Genomic DNA, 19,118 nt, shown 5'->3' on the forward strand with positions numbered 1-19,118 from the left:
ATTACAAGTAATATTTTAATTAAAAAGCTTTCTTTTGAAAGAACAATATTTTTGACAAAAAGCTTTTAAATTAAAATGTTTAAAGTTAAGGAAATGATTTTTACTAAAAGTAAGCTTTTGTGAAAAGCTTTTGAGTAAAACACAAATATTTGATGAAGAATGATTTTTGGGTAATAATAATCATTTGATACATTTCGAAAAAGGTTTTTTGTAAAGAGGCTTTCGTTTTTGAACTAAAAGCTCAATGAATAAGCTTAGTGAAAAAGCTTAATGAATAAGCTTACCGTTCTCTTCAAGAAAAATGTTTAAAAGCTTTTGTTTAAACTTGTGTTATCAAAGAGTTTTGTTTAAAATATCTTTTCTGTTAAGCAAGCTTCTTTGAGAAAGTCTTAAAAAGCTTTCTTGTAAATAAATCAGTATTTTCGAGTGGAAACCTTGTTTTTATAATTTTTATTAATGTTTAAGCACTTTACTAACCTGTTTATATCGTAAAATAAAATCTAAATTAATTAAAATGCTATAAGTCAGTTTAAAAATTGCCTTAAGACAACTTCTTTGCAGAATCTCTCACATAACATATCACATCTTATTACCAAAAAGACACAAACTCATCATTAAAACAGAAACAAAAAACTAATCTCTTATAATTTCATTTTCGTTAAGAAAACAAAAATGAAAGTGTTTACATGTCTAAATATATTTTCACAGCATCCCAGCCCATTAGGAGCCAAAAAGTAAAACCGACAAAAGCATACAAAAAATATATATCATTCAATTTCATTTGTTAAGCAAATGCTTAAAGCATTTAACTGTCAATAACATTAGAGTCATGGCACGAACAGAGATTTAGTTTATTTCCAATATATTTTTTTTAGATTTTTCAAAACTTTAAAGTTTAAGGTCAGCTGTTTAAAAAATAACATGACTTCTATTTTATTTTTTCTAACAACATTAAATGCAATAATATGCTTTTGAAAAAAACGACATCATGTTAATAATTTTTCTTATTTTGTTTTTGGTTAATTTGATGCGCATCTTATTTGTGTCTTTAGAGTAAATTGGAAAAATATAATTTTTTTAATATTTCAAAATATTTAAGTATTTTTTATATATATATTAAAGTTTTGTTCGTATTAAAGTTAAACGGAGTAGAAGTTTATTGTCACGATTTCTTTAATTTCGTTTTTTTCTCTCTCTCGTTTTCATCTTTAATATTTAACGGATGTCGAAATAATGTTTGGTTATTGAAAAACAATTTTTGAAAATTACATTTTCTGTTGCTAATGTATTTGATTGCAGCTAAAGAAAAAATTTGAAATGAAAATTTCCTTTAAAAAATGCAATTAAAATTTGTATTGGAAGAAATACACAAAATTGGAAAACAATCATAATCGTTTTATAATTTGCTTTTGTTATAGTATATTTTTTATTCGTCTTCTTCTAAATGATATTTGACACTTGCTGCTTTGCCAGTGAAATGATTTATATATATTTTTTTTTTAATAAGAGGGGGTAGAGATAGAGTTTAAATATTTAATATGATTTTTTTTTCTCTATAGGTATTGACACCAAAGGCTTGGTTTAAAATAATCTGACAATACAACCCAGCAAAAACTTGGTAATGATAAGCAATTGTACCACTTCAAAAGTAGCATTAGGGAGTTTGTTTACCTTCTGTGGAAGTGATGTTTATAGACTTCCAAAGAAGCGAAAAGAATCCAATTTTGTTTTGTTGTACTGTTTTCTATTATTAAAAACTTAAAAAAATATATACTTATATAATAAAAATTACTTCCTGAGAATGACTTCAGATGTTGTGAATTTGGAATCAAATAAAAAAACATCCCTTCTATGACAAGCCTGTGTTAAAATCATCACTTCCTCAGGATTTTTCAGTACTTCCAGGGAGTAAATTCTACTTCTTTTTTCGCTTTTTTGGAATTTAGTTTCTTGCAGTGATAATTTTCAATGACTACTACATGTTGTTCTGATTACATAGAAGTAATAACGTATTATTAATAATGAGTTATATAAGTAATTCCCAATTCATTAGTCCGATTATGCGTGAAGATATAGGAGCTGTATAAGTTTTATGACACGACTTATATAGACTGAATTTTCTAATTACTTGTAAGCAACTGTGGTAAATACTTGCATTCAATGGAATGCATGTATTTACCACAGTTAGAAGAATGACTTAATATTCAAATATGCATGAAAATTGATGGATGTCTGAAGTGATGGAAGTTTTTGCTGGGTAGATTATGGTTAAAAAGAAAATTTTTTAGAATAAAATTTCTGTTAAGCTTCTACGCAAAAGGTTACTTAAACCAACATTAAAAAGAACAACTTCAGTTTTTAACCATTAATTCCCTTTTAGTTATAGTTTCAAAGTCTTTCCTATTAAAGCAGAAAAAACAAAAAAAAAATAATCCAACCATTTTATAGTTAAGCCAATTAACTTTCCCACAAATAACTTAAAATATAACTATCATTTTATTTAAAATATTCATAAACATATCCTTTACTTATTCTTTCGATAAATGACCCAACCTAAAACTGTTCAAAGAAATTTCACTTTTCATTTGGAAAAAAATTTCTTTCTTTAATGAAAAATCAATGAACTTTAACGACAGATAGAAAACAAAAACAAAATCGATTACTACCATTAAAAATTGTTAACAAAATTTAAATAATAAATTACAAATAAAGCAAGGCAATCATATAAACATATAGCCAAGGAGTCAACAACTTGACTGGGTATTAAACTAGAGAAGATGAGGACAGAGAGAAAAAAATTAAAAGATGATTTCACCTTAAACGTGAGTTTGGAGGCTGTTAAACAAATGTTGGCAATAACACCACCACCTTCATCCACCACCACCACAACCAGTACCAAAAACAACATCTAACTATAACCAGCCATTGAGTCTGAAAAAATAAAACATTTAATAGCTTTGGTAGCTGTAATGGCAGAATTTATGGTTTATAAATAATTTCAGTGTTGATAGTTTAATGGTGGTTGTAATAAATTTTTAGCAAAAAAAAAAAGAGGATACAAAATATCTATTTATGGTGTTTTAAAGAGAATGTGTTTAAATAAACTTTGACACTTTTTTTTTGAAAAGGAAACTTTTGTTAAGGCAAACATGTTGCTGGCAGATGTTTGAAAAAAATGATAATAAATGGCAATAAGGTGTTTAAATTTTTCAAATCCTTAGTTTTTGTTTACGTGTATTGTTTTAAACTTAAAAAGCAGACAAGTGTTTTGAAATTAAATGAAATGTCAGAAGATATACTCATAAAAATGCTTAAATATTTAAACATTCTCTTGTCGATTTGACAATACAGTTTTCGCTAAATGATCTAAATAATTTATGGTAAAATAGTAAAAAATAGAGGGAAAATTAAAAAAAGCTCCAGCACCTAAAAAACTTACAGATCCTATTCAAAATTCAAACTTTTAAATATGTATAAAGTTTTTCTAATTTTCTTATAAGTTAGAAGGTTTCAATATATTTTTTTTGATAAAAGCTTTTGTTTTTATAGAAAATATATATATTTAAGCTCCTTTTAATAAAAGCTCTTAAGAATCTTTCAGTTATACATACTCCCCTCTCTCTATGTTGCTTTAAACACTCAAAAGCTTAAATAAAAAAAATTAAGCTCTTTTTTAAAAAAGCTATTAAAATATTTTTAGTAATACATGCTTCTTTTTCTATGTTACTTTATGACTCACAAAAGCTCAAAAGCCTGTCATACCTTTTTTCCTTGATTTGGTTTCAATTAAAAATATTTATCTGAATCTCTTTTTATAAAAAATAAGCTTTTTATGTCATTTTTAATAAAAGCTCTAAAGCTTTTTGCTTTCTTATAAAATAAGCTTGTATGTTCTTTTTTATAAAAGTTCTTTTCTTTATGTTTCTTCTGGCAAGTACAAATTATTTTTATATGGCGCTAACTTCGAAATTTCTTAAAAAAATAATGACGAAATTTCTTAAAAAAATAAGCTTTTGTGCGTTTTTTTAATAAAAGCTCTAAGCTTTTTGCTATAATACTTTCCGCAAAGATTTCTCTCTAGATTTTTCTGGCAAGTAAGTCCACACCAAGTCGAATAGTTTATATGGTACTTAAAGTCATTTGATTTTGGCGCGAATTTGTTTTAAGATGAAGTTTGAAAGCTTTGTGAAAAATTGTTGTCAACAAAAATACAATCAGCTGTTATTATTTAGAAAAAACTAGTCTAGTGGTAACAGGTTAGTTAAACCCAACGTGGGTCTGTTTCCTGTTTAAGCACTTTTCCTGTCCTTCAGTCTTTATACGATTATTTGTCTAAAACTAAGTTTGAATTTTAAATTGTATTAATATCATCATTCTATTTTTCTTAATTTTTTCATTTATTTCTTAACATAACATCATTAATATTTGTTTTTCTTTTTCCAAACAAATAAAAACAGTGAAAATTTTGCCAACAGAACTTTTTTGTGCTTAAATGTGGAGGGGGAAATGACATTAAATTAACCTTAATTGTCTTAATGCGTTGGTAGCTGTTTTTTTTTTTTTTTTTTTTTTTTTGACAAGAAAAATTTTTACTAAAAGCATTTAACCCACTAAATTTCTTTAAATACCTTAAATAGTGGTCATTTAAAAAGCACCGTAATTTAGATATTAGTTTTAAAAACTAATATTTTATATTAAGAAAATTAAAGTAATTTTGGTAATTTCTCTTTTACGCTATTTAACTTTTTCTAAAACACAAAAAATTTATTGAAATTATATTTAATTTGTTTTAAAAGAAAAGTGAAATTGTTTTTTCCCCATTTCGTTATGCCATGAGAATTAGTTATAAACAAATGATTTTTTTATTTCATGATTTTGCTCTAAACTAAAAGTGCATTGAAAATTTATGTTTAAAATATAAAAAAAGGGGAGTTTTATTTTTGTTGCAAGTTGTTTAAATTTCTTTTCATTGCTTACTTTGTTAAAAACAATGTTGTCTGTTTTGTTGTTGTTTTTTTCTTTTAACTAGATTTTGCATTAGACAGCCAGATTTTTATCTTTTGATATAAATAAATGCCAACAAAAGTAACAAATGATAAGAAAAAAATATGTATAACAAACTTGTGCAAATGTAGGTGAACTTTTTTGTCAAAGAAAATAACAGAAAAAGTAAAAAAAAGAGTAACATAAAAGCGGAAGGCTTAAAGCACAATCAAAAGACTTAAGCAACAAACTTGTGTGCCGGTTTTAATAGAGTCAAGGATTAAATTGTTATAAAGTTGAACATTACACCAGTGGTCGTCCATTATTGATCATAAAGTTCGAGTAAATTTATGTTTTTTGTTTAAAGCACAATGTCAAAAATTCGAAACAAACCAATATTTATGCAGACTACCATGCGGACAGACAGGCGGACGAATGGACAGACGGACATACCATCAGAATAACTTTCTATCCACTTAAAGTGGGTATTACAAATATTATCATAAACACATATTATCCTCGCCATTATAGTGATATTAGATATAAATAGCAGTGACTGATTTGTTTGACCTGTTCGCCTCTTTATGAAGTAGTTCGATTTTCTCTTTCACCCGCAAACATAACATAAATATTGCCCACTACTGCTTCAACTCAAATTTTTTGCAATTCGTTATGTTGTTTTTTCTTATCAGCATATACTGCATTAATAATTTAACATGCATTTCCATGGCATTGTGTTCGCAAAAACAAAAATCCACTACAAACCTTAGTAAAATACCAACACAGTCAAGAACCTTAAACAAAAGACATTGAACTGTAGCCCCACTTTCTATTGAGGCCAGACATTCAATACGTATGTAAGTTAGTCTTACAGTCTATGTACTTTAAATAAATACGAGACATCGAAAGAAACAAAACAAAAAACAAAAAAAAAAAACGGAAGAAATGCCAAGTACAATGTAACAATTTTATTTATTGCAAATATTTAGAGTTTTTACACCTTAAAATAAGTAACACGAACACGACAAAAAACTGAGAAAAAAAAAAAAAACAGAAAAGAAATGGGTCTTACAGAACAATACTGCTAATGAGTTTAAGTTGGTAATAAGTACGAACGAGTTGAGTAAGATAATTTTACTTAAGGCTATAGATTTGACAAATTAGTTGAGAATTTTAAGCTAGAAAGAAAACAGATGAGGAAACTGAAAAAATAAACAACAATTTTAAGAGAAAATTAGAACCATGGGAACTAAAGTTTGTTTTTCTTGAGGTTTTTGGAGTGAACTATAAATATAATATTTAAACTAAAAGTTATACATTTAAATGTTTAAGTTTCTTAGTTATATTAGCGAACAAGTTTACTTTAACACCCCTTAACTATAAATTTGTTTTGACAAACGTAAATGGACTTCAAGCCGTTACACTTTAATCCCTGAGGTTTTTCTGTTGAAGTACTCTCAGTTTTCTTTCTTGGGATTTCTTGGAGCTGCTTAAACTAATGTTGCTGCTTACCGATATCTGCTTCAATAACTGATATAGGGATCAACTCCTTTTTCTGTTCATTATCAATTATTTTCACTGCGAAAATATAGTACAGATCGCTAATAAGTTTTTGCTGTGCCACTGATATGATCTCTTTAAGTTTATCAGAAACCAAAAATAACATAATTTTCCACAACCATTCTTTTTGTTTCTCAGAGTCTTCTTTATTCTTTCGCATAATCCAGAATAAATATAAAACTTTTTTATGTATTCCATAGTTATAAAACTTAACTCAAGTTCCAATTATGACTTAGTTCTCATATTAAGTTTTTTTTTTAATAATTTCCGTTGACTTTATCAATAATTTAATGTCTCATAAAAGTTGAAAAAAAAGTGAAAAAACTGAAATTTAAAAAAATATAAATAAAAACTATCTAACTAAACTAGCCAAGATAATGTTAATACTTACTTAAAAGCAACAAAAAAAAATCTAAAAAATAAAAACAAGTAGCAACAAAAAAAAATCCATTGGCAAGTAGAGTTTATTTTCATTTTAACACAACATAAATGGCCAATATATATACTTAAACCAAATGCAATTGTTTTTCTTAAGTATTTTTTGCTGTTTTTGTCTTCTTTTCTAACATAAAGCGAAAGTTGTGGGGCAGTCTCATATAAGAAGACCATCGCACAACAAACTAAAACAAGTAAGCTGCCAACCCAACAGCCAAGGAGAATCTAAAATTATACAAAAATAGTTTGTTTGTTCCTCACAAAATTTACAAATAAAATAAAATTTTATGGCAAATGATTGTGTTTTTTTTACTCAAATTTATAATAATTTACATAAATATCAGTCAGTCAGCCTTAAATGGTTAACAGAGATGATCATAGTGCTTGAAAAATTATAATTTAAAATTTGGCTGTGTAGTTTTTGCCAGGCAGCAAACAAATTTGGTATTGTCACCTACTTTTTATTTTGTTTTAGATTTAAGAGTAAATTTCCACTAAATTTAAAGTAATAAATTTACCTTTTATAGTCAGAGAAAATAAAATAGAAAATTTCGTGGAAAAGCCGCACATTTTCACTTGTCAATTGTGTGTGCGGACAAATGTCTGCCAAGTTTTTGTTAAAAAATTGGTTGAAAAAAAATGAAAATTCTTTCTTAACAAGCCCGGTGATAAATAAAAGTAACATTTACTTATAAATATAAATAAAATATAAATATTTTGAATACATTTAAAAGAACTAACGAAAAACAATCTTTAGTTGAGAGAATAAAGTTTTGAAAAAAGTTAGTTGTTCTAAACAAGTTCTTGCACTAAAACTTTGCTACAATTAATTAAATAAATAAAATTTTACAAAGGTGAATTTCTTTAAATATTAAGATTGAACTGTGATTTTTTTTTATAAAAAAATTCTTCAAATAGTTATATTTTAAACAAATTAATCTCTATTTGTACCCTGTTAAACACGTTTTATTTTATTTTATTGTGTTTTTTAAAATATGTTCTGGTTTTACTAATTTTATTACATTTTTTCTCTTGTTTTTTTTTTTTACTTTCAGTTTCTTTAACTCACACTCTAAAAAGACCCACCTCAACAATTTTATTATCTTCTTTTTTTTGCTTTATATAAGGTAAGTTTGCTTTTGTTTTTATTTGGTTTTATGATTATTATGTTTCTCTGACATTAAGAAAAATTTCACTTTAAATGTATATTTTTAAAATCACAAACGTAAATAGAATTTTAAGCAGAAATCTATATGTGGTTTTTAAACGCTACCGTTATGCAAATGACACCCACTTGCTATTAGTCATAGGGAGAAACCTATAGACACTTTTAAGTTTTTTTTAAGCTTTATGGTAGTTAACGTACAATTTGTGTTTTAAATTTTATTTTAAGAAATGACCAAATTTGTAAGTGAACTTTAAAAACATGACAATTTTATGGTAAACTAATTAAGATTGAAATTGAGAATTAATGGTTTATTTAATTTAATTTATTTCATTGTGATTTGAAAGCAAAAAACTTTCTTCTTCATTATAGTTTGGATTACTTTGATTGCAGAGTAGACTATAAAAATGGTCTTAGGTTTTGTGCCCATAGTCGTAGACAATAGACTATAGTCCTGGCGTTAGACTACATTACTATAGATATATACTGTAGACTAAAAGTTAGAATATAGTTCCGAGTAATATCCTCTGTAATATAGATTATTCTCTACACTATAGTCCTGACAGTAGATTACAAACTTGTGCAGATAAAAGTATTAATTGTAGACTATTGTCCATAGTATGAACTAGACTATAGTTCCAAATATAATCCTCGACTATAAAATATACTTTAGACTCCAGACTATAGTACCGACTGTAGGCTATAATGCCGATTGTAAACAAAAATCTCTGCGATAGAAAAATGTTATCTCTCTAGACTTCAGTCCTGACTATACACTCTCATTCCAAATTTTTTCTAAAGTTTCGTATCAATAGACTATAGTCTAGACTTTATTTATGGCTATAGGGTACAGTAAATACTATATACTATAGTCTAGAGTATAGAATATTGTCCCGATATAATCTCTACTATAGACTGTAGTCTACACTATAGTTCCTGACAAAAGATTTTAGCCCTTGTCAGACAACAGTATGGACTATTGTCTAGATTGTGGACTGTAGTCTAGACTATTAACTATAGTTCCGTCTATAGATAATACCGACTATAGTACACAGTACACACCTGTAATCCTGACAATTGACTTAAATCTCTACAATAGAATAAAGTTCCCAATATCGACACTATTGACAACCATAGATTTAAATTTAAGATCTCGACAATACTTTTACGCCGTGTGCGGCACTTAAAATATTTGCCTTAAACTATTTTACCTAAAAACCCAAATTAATCAATCCACCATTTAATTTACAAGCAACCAAATCTCTACAATTTAAACCAATAAATAACAAAAGTAATAAATCTCTTAATTTTTCTAAACAATTTCTTTGCCACTTCCCCACAGACCACTTTTGTTCTCAAATAAACCAAAAAAATTACTCCATTTAGTAAAACTACTTGTTTATAGTAAAAAAAAAAAATTACCAAACAATAGCTTGTAACTAAGTGATTGTATTATAATGTTTTAAATGCACTCAAAACCCCTATATGGTCAATAACTAGTAAAACAACAAAAAAGATTTTAGAAAATAACGTTAAAAAATTAGGTAAATTGTCATATGACTTATTTACTTAGCTTTATTATATAGACCACTGTTTATAGAGCATACAAAAGACCTTAAACCAAAAAAAAGTAGAAAAAAAGACTAAAGCTTGTGGTCTATTGTTTAAGCCCCCATATTTTATTTTTTATATATGGTAATCAATTATAACATATTAAAAACAATGGGAAAATTGTAACAATTTGCTAAATGCATTAACCCAGCATAATAATGTTTAATACTGTTATATACATACATTTGTATGTATATATGTGTGTATGTAAGTATTAGAGAGTTACCGAGATTTGTATCTAAGTACTTAACTGCTTTATTAAATATGTGGGGTAGTTTAAGAAGACTAGCATTACGGCAGCAAAATTTACCGTTGAACTGATTTTTGTTGTTTTTTTATTAAATTGTATTGTTTTTATAGTTTTTTTCTAAATAGTTTTTATTTTGGTTTAAATTTTTACTTTTTTTGGTTTAAAATTTAAAAAATATATAAATCACGTTTGAGCTTGTTATGTTTACACGCATGATTGCCTGCCTACTAACTACTATTACGGCCCTGACTGCCTGCCTGCCAACTGACGGCCTGACTTCGTTATTAATGCGTGCTTTGAAAATTTTATCAGATAAGCAAGAAAATAAAACAATTTTAAAATACTTTAGTTGTTTTATGTACTATATTGGTTATTTTGCTTGGTTTGATTATAAATTTAGAACAATTTTGTTTTTTCAGTTCGCGTTTATTTTTTCTATATTTGTAAGATAAAACACTTTATGCTTACTAATTGCTGACGTTAGCGTTTAACTATTTTTTATGAAGTTCTAAAGCAATTAAAGTAATCACGTTTATAAATTTCTTTAAGTCTTTTGTGTAACTAGATTAAATTAACGATATGGTTATGCACTATTAACATAATGGTCAATGTGTGTTTAAGAAATAAACAAAAAATGTATTAGAAAACAAAAGAAGTAGAAATATTAAGAAAGTTATTTTTGAGGTAAATGTGCATTTAGGAATTTAGAAAATAATAGAAGAAATATTGAAAAAGAGAATATGTATTTTGCTGGTTATTAAAGAATTTTTTCATGTTTGTTGCTTAAGTCTTTTGTTTTTTTAGTATTATTTTTGAATTACTTGCAAAAGAAACTTGGTTATTGAAATTATTTAAAACAAAAAAGAATACTAAATTCAGCTGTACCAAACCTTATGCAGCTTATAGAAAAAGAATAATATTTTTTATTTTTTTAATTAAAAAATTTGTTTAAAAATTTTTGAAACTTTTAAAAAATTTAAAACTTTTTAATTTGTTTTCTCATATTAAGAAAATACTTAATTTAGATTAGTAACCCTGATTTTATCCGATTTTTTATATTTTAATATTTAGTTAGTTTCAAGTTTCCTGCTTAAGTCTTTTGTATAAATTTTAAGGATTTTCCTGCATCTTATCAGATATTTGGTAAGTGAATTTCAGAGAGTTTGCAATTAATAATTTAGGTCAATATTATGTTGAAGTTGTCATAAAGAACAACAAAAAGAGAGGAGTGCTAAACTACAAAAGAGATTTTTTTAAAATAATAAAAAAATAAACTTTTTCATATTAAAGTACATATCGAGGCAGTCAACAAAGACTTTTCCAATTCCTTAAAAAAACTGTCCAGTTAATTCAATAATAATTTTCAACTAAAAATACTTAGTACATCCTCTTCAACTACTTAACTGTCTGTGGCAAATTATGTTGTTTGTCTTTTCAAAATCAAAAAGCCGCATGCATGTTTATAATTATACAACAAGTGTAAAGATTAACACACATTAATTTGTTGTAAAAAAAAAACAAACATCAACATATAAAAATCATCTACCATGACTGATTTTTACCACATACTACGTTTGAACGTGTATATGATTAAAATATTAATTTCTTAATTACCAAGATTAATAAAGATACAACATAAAGCTGAAAAAAAAAACAAAATCGTCAACACTTTTGCTGTTATTATACTAATGAAAACAACTTATCTGCAAAATAAAGTTTTCATTTCCTTAAAGATTATTATTTTTATTTTTGATGAGTTTTTTTGCCAACTAGCTAAATTTCACCTTGCTAGAGTTAAGTCTATGATTAAAAGTACTACTGCTGTGGCAGTAGAAAAAATAAAAAACCCAAAGTGTTAAATATTAGACAACTTCCAGCCAAGAAGAAACGCCGGCTGTATTCAAATAACAACTGCCTTTAGTGTGTTTTTTTTATCAAATAAAAAAGAAAATTGTGTGTGAATTTAGTTTCTTTACATTTGATATTCGAATGCAGATTACTTTTCCAGTTGGAAAATGTACAAATAATTGCTGGTTGTTAGTTTTCATAGAAGAAAGTAGAAAACTTTATGGAAATGCAAAGAAATGTTTGAATTTAAAAATGAAACATTTGTAGAAACAAACATAAATTTAGAAAAATCTTAATGAATTTATAATTATAGAAAAATTTATCAAAAAGAAAGAATGGAATAAATAATTAAAAAAAAATATCGAGGAATAAAATACCACTTTCTAGGAAGTGAAAAAGGGGTAATTTTTAGCATCCGAAGTGATTGTAATAGTTTTTATTAATATCCAGAACTGACCTTCAAAAATCAAAAGAGTTGATTTGGAACGCAACAAAAAATCCTTTTTTTCTATTTTAGTCATTACAATAACTCAAGATAACATCCACAGCAAAAGAAAATATAACCACTACTCAGTTACCTTACTTGCCCAGCAAAAACTTACATTAAATAGTTATGAGTTATAAAGCAAAGAAATAATGCTATGCACAAGTTATTCATTAGTATTTTAACTCATTATTTTAACACGCTTGCTTATAAATCACTACTTATATAAGTACTTACACAGAATACAAACCTGAACTTCTTATTCCATAGATCTCTTTCTTACAATACCAGTGGTTTTTAGAGAAAAGCTATTTTTAGTGTGAAAAACAAAAGTCATTATAATAGTACTTAAAAGTAATGTAAACGGCTAGTAATAGTCATTGAATTCATATTGCTAGATATAAACGGATGTTGATTTCATAAAATAATATTTTTTCTGTACAAAAACTTAACGTGTCCTTCAAAAGACAAAAGACTTAAGATCCACACTTGTTTACCTTAAACCACTTTAAATAACTTCCTTGTCATTTTGTTCTTTATTTCATTTAAAACATCATGCTTATTAACTTATAACAATTTATTAACTAGATCACTTTGCACTTTTTAATCCGGCCCCTCATTTGTGTCAAACTTCCAATTAACTTTTCATATTAAAACAATTTTTTCCACTTATTTATTTATTTTGATAAAAGAAAAAAACTCCTTTCTTTCCTCTAAAGAAACCCCCCTTGAGTATGTTGTAAGTTTTGTTCTTGTTTCTTCAAAAGTATTTAGCAATTTCTGTCATGACCATAAAGAAAATTGTCTTAGACACATCTTTCTTGGCACAGCTAATGGCCTAAAGATGAGAAAAACTATCTGTTAATTAAGTGTCTGTACAAATATGAGAAACGCTAGATAGCTGGAGCGAGAGACTTATAAGAAATATTGCGTGTTGCAAAAGGAAATTCTATGGAAAAAACAATATGTTGCAAGCAAATCTAGTTACAGTCACAGAGAGTTGAGATTTCAAATAATAATAATAATTATAAATAAAGAAATAATTGCTTAGAATATTTAGTTGAAAATAAAAATAAATAATATTTATAATAACACAGTTCAACTATCAAACATTTATAAACAGAGATTGGTGTTAAAATTGGCCCTTTTTTTGCTGTGTCAGGTTCATTTTCTTTTTGAGATCTTTATTACCAGATCACGTGTGAGTAGTAAGCTAGACATGAGAAATGCTGACAGTTAAATTATGGGAGTGTTATTATTGGAGTATTTTTAGAAGCAATTATATAAATATAAGCACGTAGGATGTCTGTTAGTGACTTATGTTATTGTTATATATAGGTAAATTTATTGAATATAATATGACGGATATAAGTTTCCATTTACTACTCTTTGCATTTAACACCTAAGTTAATCTCCCATTATAATGCAAATGTAGTAGTTATATTTGACTCTTACTCTAATAAAGCCTATTTTGGCTTTTAACCTACCATGAACATGCGCTCATTATTAAGTAGAATGATAACATTTTCAAGTACGACGAGCTTAATGAAAAAGATAAAAAAATTTTTACTTTAATTTCTAAATGCTGGTAAACTTTGAGCTCTGTTATAAATTCTTCTTTTGGATTATGAAAAGGACTAAAGAAGGATCATAGTCCTAACGATTAAAGAGAGAAAGATTTTATTGGGATTTGGATTATTAAGCGAAGGTTCTTTGTATTTTCTTAAGCTAAAGTGAGTTCTCGATTTTGCGTTCGATCAAAAAAATCGAAAAATATTTTAAGTGATCAACTCCACATGATCAACTCCAGATGATAAATGATCAACATATAATGTACTGTTTGTACAAGCTTCAGGAGAACGATTTTGTGTAGACGAGTTGATTCTTTAGTAATAAGGATTGTAATGAGTGATGATGTGATCACTGATCTCTATTTATGCAATATATACAACAAACCTATGGAAGCTCTAGCCTAAAGAAATATTGTTTTTAGATCAGCATGTGATTACGTACCAACATTTTGAGTTCTAGATCGTCTAATTCTTTTTAGAACTTAATTTTAGTTGAGCGATAACATGTTCTATCATTTGAGGAATGTGATCACTATCACTTAAAACTATATTTGTCAGACATAACTGTAGCCTAAAGAAACATTGTTTTTAGGTCATTATATGATCATATATATCACTCAGCGTGTTAAGGATCAAATAAAACTATATATGTCTGGCATAGTCCAAATATAAAGAAAATTTGTTTTTAGATCATTAATATATGATCATATGTACTGATAGTATTCTACGATTATTTCAAGAACTTAATTTTATTTGAACGGTAACGAGTTCTTTTATCTGAGGAATGTAATAATCGATCTCTAAATATTTGGTGTATATACCGAGGATCAATTAAAACCAGGTGCAGATCCACGGCTGTGGGGGGTTTGTAAGCTAAAAAGTAACCCATATAAAGCTTAAAAGTAAGCCACATAAAACTGAACCATTTTACACACTTAAAATGAAGACACAACACAATATGCGAAATTAGTTTAAAAAGCTAATAAATACCTCACCTAAAAAAATATATATATATATATATATATATATATATATATATATATATATTTTGAACTAATGAACAATAACTATATTTTAACATAATTTTTCAAAAAGAAAAGCAAAATAAACTAGAGCTTTAAACTAAAATAAAACTAAGCCACAGTATACCATCATAATGGAAAACAAAAATTTTATTGTTTTCCCAGTATTTTCTGAGGAGTTTTTCCACAAAAAACTTAATGAACAACCAAATAGCGTGCGGTTTTGTTTTTCAATTTCATTGGGTGTTTTTAAAACATAAATCATTTTAACATAGAATTTTTTCCACATGTTCTTAATGTATTTAAACTGAAGAAAACATAAGAAAAATAGAATTTTTAGCTTTCAAAACTTTAAAAACGTTGTTTTGGCATAATTTAAAGTGTGCTGAATGAACAAAAAATAATAGAAAATTATTTATTGTAAATTTATATTTTGCACTCATTTAAGAAAAATTCTTTGGAAAAAAGAAAACTATGTTTTAGTTTATTTCTTCTTTTTATATAAAACTTAAAGTTAATAAATTATAAATAAAACAAGAAAATTATAGAAAAATATGTTAAAAGTTTAATATTTATTAGGTTGCTTATATGTTGAATTTATTTATGTTTTTTTTTTTGTTTATTTTTTTTTTAAGAGTAAAAGATAAATATTATTTTATTTGAAATGTTAATTGTTTAGTGTGTTTGTGTTTATGCTTGGTGTGAAATTTTAAACCTCTTTTATGAAAACCGTTTTTCTTTGTTAGTTTTATTAAGCTTTAGTTTAATAAAATACTTAATTGTTTATTATAAATAGTAGTTAATGTTTTATGAGAAGTTATTATAAATAACTATAAAATAAATAGAAGGTGGTAAACGTTTTAAAAAACATATTTATTAATATGAGTAAGTGTCTAGCATGAAAACTTTAAGGAAATTTTTATATAAAATAAAAATCTTAAAAGCAACAATAAATAAAGCACTTGAAGAATTTTCAGAATTTTCAACATAAATCATATTTTATTCTTTTTTTCATATGCCGACAAATCAAAAATAAAATAATAATTTATAATCTGACAATTAAGATTGGAAGGTTGTATAGGGGCTTTACGAAGTAATAGATATCATCAAATTATCTTGAAAATTTCGACCTATAGAGCACGCACAAGGTTAATATGGATACACAGACGAAAGGATGGACATAGCAAAATCGGCTGATAAAGTGATTATGGCCCGATTTTTGGGTTTTATAAACACGCATAAAACCCTTCCCACTATGGTGGTGTAGGACATATGTATGTTTCTAAGACGAAACAGTTAAGAAGAGAACCGGTAGCCTACATGGCAGAGTTTCGGAATTTTTTCTTCTCCCGCTAATTGGAAAGGTCCCTTCGGTTTGCACATGACGGCTGTTGTTTAAATCCAAACACGTGGAAAGACTTATGCATGGAAAATTCAATATTTCGGATACCTTACATAAAGTGTATATAAATCAGGATAAATATAGAGAGATTGTGTCGGGTATTGTTCTCTTTGAGTATGTCGACTGATTGAGAAGTGTGATGTGTTGAATGGTGATGGATGAAAGGTATCTTATACAAGTGATACCATGAATTTTCCTTCCTTGTCCAGGAATGTTTAAGATTTACCGCAGTGTGAAAAATTGCTCGCCTTTAGTGTTGTGCCGACTCAATCTGCGTCATTGTAAACGGAAGTGATGCTTTTGCATCTCGGAAGTTAAGCAACGGGACAGCATTGGTCAGAGATTAGATAGCTTGTAAATGGATAGGTAAAACCATGTATGTTAAAAGTACAATGGGGTTGTGGTGAGTCATTTAATCTCACACCTTATAAAATATAAACCCAAAAAAATGTAACGTTAAACTATTGTGGAGTTAATACACTTTCAAAATCTAAAGCATTTCAATAATCTTTTCAAAAAAACTGTTGTTTAAAGAACCCGTGTTTCTTAAAAAGTAAAAGTATGTTTTCTTTTAATTTTTTTTTTGTTTAAATGGTAATTTGTTCAATATTTCTTAACTAAAACATAAAAAGTTACATTTTATTACAATTAAAACTGACAGCCATTTAAAAATCTATTAATTTATTGCTGATGACAACTAAAATATAGATTTCTAACAAAAAACATCTAAAAATTTTATGTTTTATAAACTTTAAGCTTTTAAGCTTAACAAACTAAGGTGGGTTTTCGAAGCAAACAAAGAACTTTTCAAAATAAACATGAATGAAATAACAATACCTTAAAATTTTACTACAACTTTAGTAAATAAAGTATTGTTTTTTTTTTACTAACACCACAAGCTGTCTGTTTGTGTGTCCGTTAAGGTATTGTAATGGTTGCTGCTAAAAAATGGCCATAATATTAAGTTTTGTTTTCCTCTTGCTGAGAGGAAACAAGTGTTAAGGTTTGTTTTTTGTATTCTAATGTTTTTGTTTGACATTTCTTTATGTTTAGGCTTTTTCTGTGGTAAAAATAGAAAATTTAAAAAGATTTTCTTTGTTTTTTCTGTTGTTAAAAAATAACAACAACAACAAAATGAACATAAAACCGTAACTATGTTTTTAAAAGGCTACAAATGTAGGTTAATAGCCTGTTCTTTACTATTTTTTTTTCCTTTTTCTTTTCAACCACTAATGCCTCTTCTTTGTTGTTATTACTAAACTACAATTGCAATATGAAACTAAAGATGATAATGATGATGATGATCATTGTCAACAATGATCATTAATTTCATTACAGACATTAGACGAAACATTAGTAACATAAAAGTTTTTGAAACTCAACTCATCAATGGTTTTAACAGCAAATAGCAAAACAAAAAAAGTTGCTGCAACATTTACAATAGCAAAACATTTTTTCTTTCATTTATTTCTTTCTAGCTAATCTTATAGACATAAAGCCAATTATTAGCAAATGTTATGTTTAAAATTGTAGCTTTTGCTAGTTTTGTGTGTGTGTGTTGTATTTGTGGCAAAAAAAGCTACAGATTCATGGTAACATGTTTTTTCCTATTTTTGTTTAAACAAACTACATTCTTACATCATTGGCATTATTAGATTAATTCAGAATTCATTTTTAGTTTATGTTTGTTAATAAAGAAGACTAAAGTTTTTTATTTTTTCTTTTGTATTAGATTTCAAATGAATGACTGAATGAAAAAGTCAGTTAGACAGACAGTCTTAACATTATGCTATATGTATCTTTAAATAATAACAATTATAACATGTTGGGAATAAAAGCAACTAACAGCAAGTTGAAGATTATGATATTGTTGTTGTCGTTGATGATTCCTTAGAGATTGGTGTTGTAACTATATTTTTTTTAAAGTAATGAAGGTGGCGATGGTGTTTGTTGTTAGTTGTTTTATTCCATATTTAAAGCTGGTTTTATACAGTTATTATTATTTTTTTTTTGTTAAAGTAGAGAATGAGGTCTTGGAGTTTATGATGTCTCTCCTGCAATTTTATATTTTCTTTAAGACGGCTTTTCTTTCAACATATTTTTTTTATTACATTGTTGTTTATGCATAAATTATGTTTTTAGTTGAAAAAAATTGCTATAAAATGGAGCTTTTTGTTGTGACTTAAGAAAGTTGTATGGAATATTTTTAGTTTAATATGAAGATTTGTCTTGCGTAATACTTAGAATTGGTGTTAATTGTATGTTGCTGTTGTTTTAATTTGACAAATTTTATATGAATTTAATTGACTTATATATTTGATACAATCTTGTGTGGACTTTTGTTATTGGTTATATAGCAAGTTTGTTGCTTAAGTCATTTGTTTTGTAAGAAATTTCATTTTAACAAATTGGATTATGTGTGCTAAATAAATGAAAATTTTATTATTTTGTGTAAACCCTTTAACATTTTTGATTATTTGTGCTAAATTTTAACTTTTTAAAACTTTATTATAATTTTTTAAAGATTTTTAATTAATTTTCTAAATTTTTCATTTATTTGCAGATTAATAAATCTTTAAACGAGCTTTAAAAGTAAGTTTCACTAGCAACCACATAACATATTTAGCAGTAAATTAAAAACCATTAGAATTCCATTAATATCATTTATTTCATTTATGTGTAAAATACTAAACAATCAAAAGTCTGTCCATCAATTTAAATATCCATCCGTCTGTCCATTTATACATTAAAAACATACATAGACATGATATTTCTATAATTTCAAGC

At 26.5% G+C, this 19,118-nt stretch overlaps 1 protein-coding gene across 2 annotated transcripts in view; it reads left to right on the forward strand.

The window, feature by feature from the left end:
• LOC111675713 overlaps nt 1–19,118 on the forward strand; it is a 56,788-nt gene that overhangs the window by 15,076 nt on the left and 22,594 nt on the right. Inside the window, exons 2-3 of one of the 2 annotated variants that reach the window (XM_046948536.1) lie at nt 8,034–8,105; nt 18,895–18,923. The gene's annotated coding sequence lies outside the window, so the exon portion shown is untranslated. The remainder of the gene's footprint in view (nt 1–8,033; nt 8,106–18,894; nt 18,924–19,118) is intronic. The other variant, XM_046948537.1, reaches the window with a different exon arrangement.

Source organism: Lucilia cuprina, chromosome 4, assembly GCF_022045245.1.
Source record: "Lucilia cuprina isolate Lc7/37 chromosome 4, ASM2204524v1, whole genome shotgun sequence".
Lineage (NCBI taxonomy): Eukaryota > Metazoa > Arthropoda > Insecta > Diptera > Calliphoridae > Lucilia > Lucilia cuprina.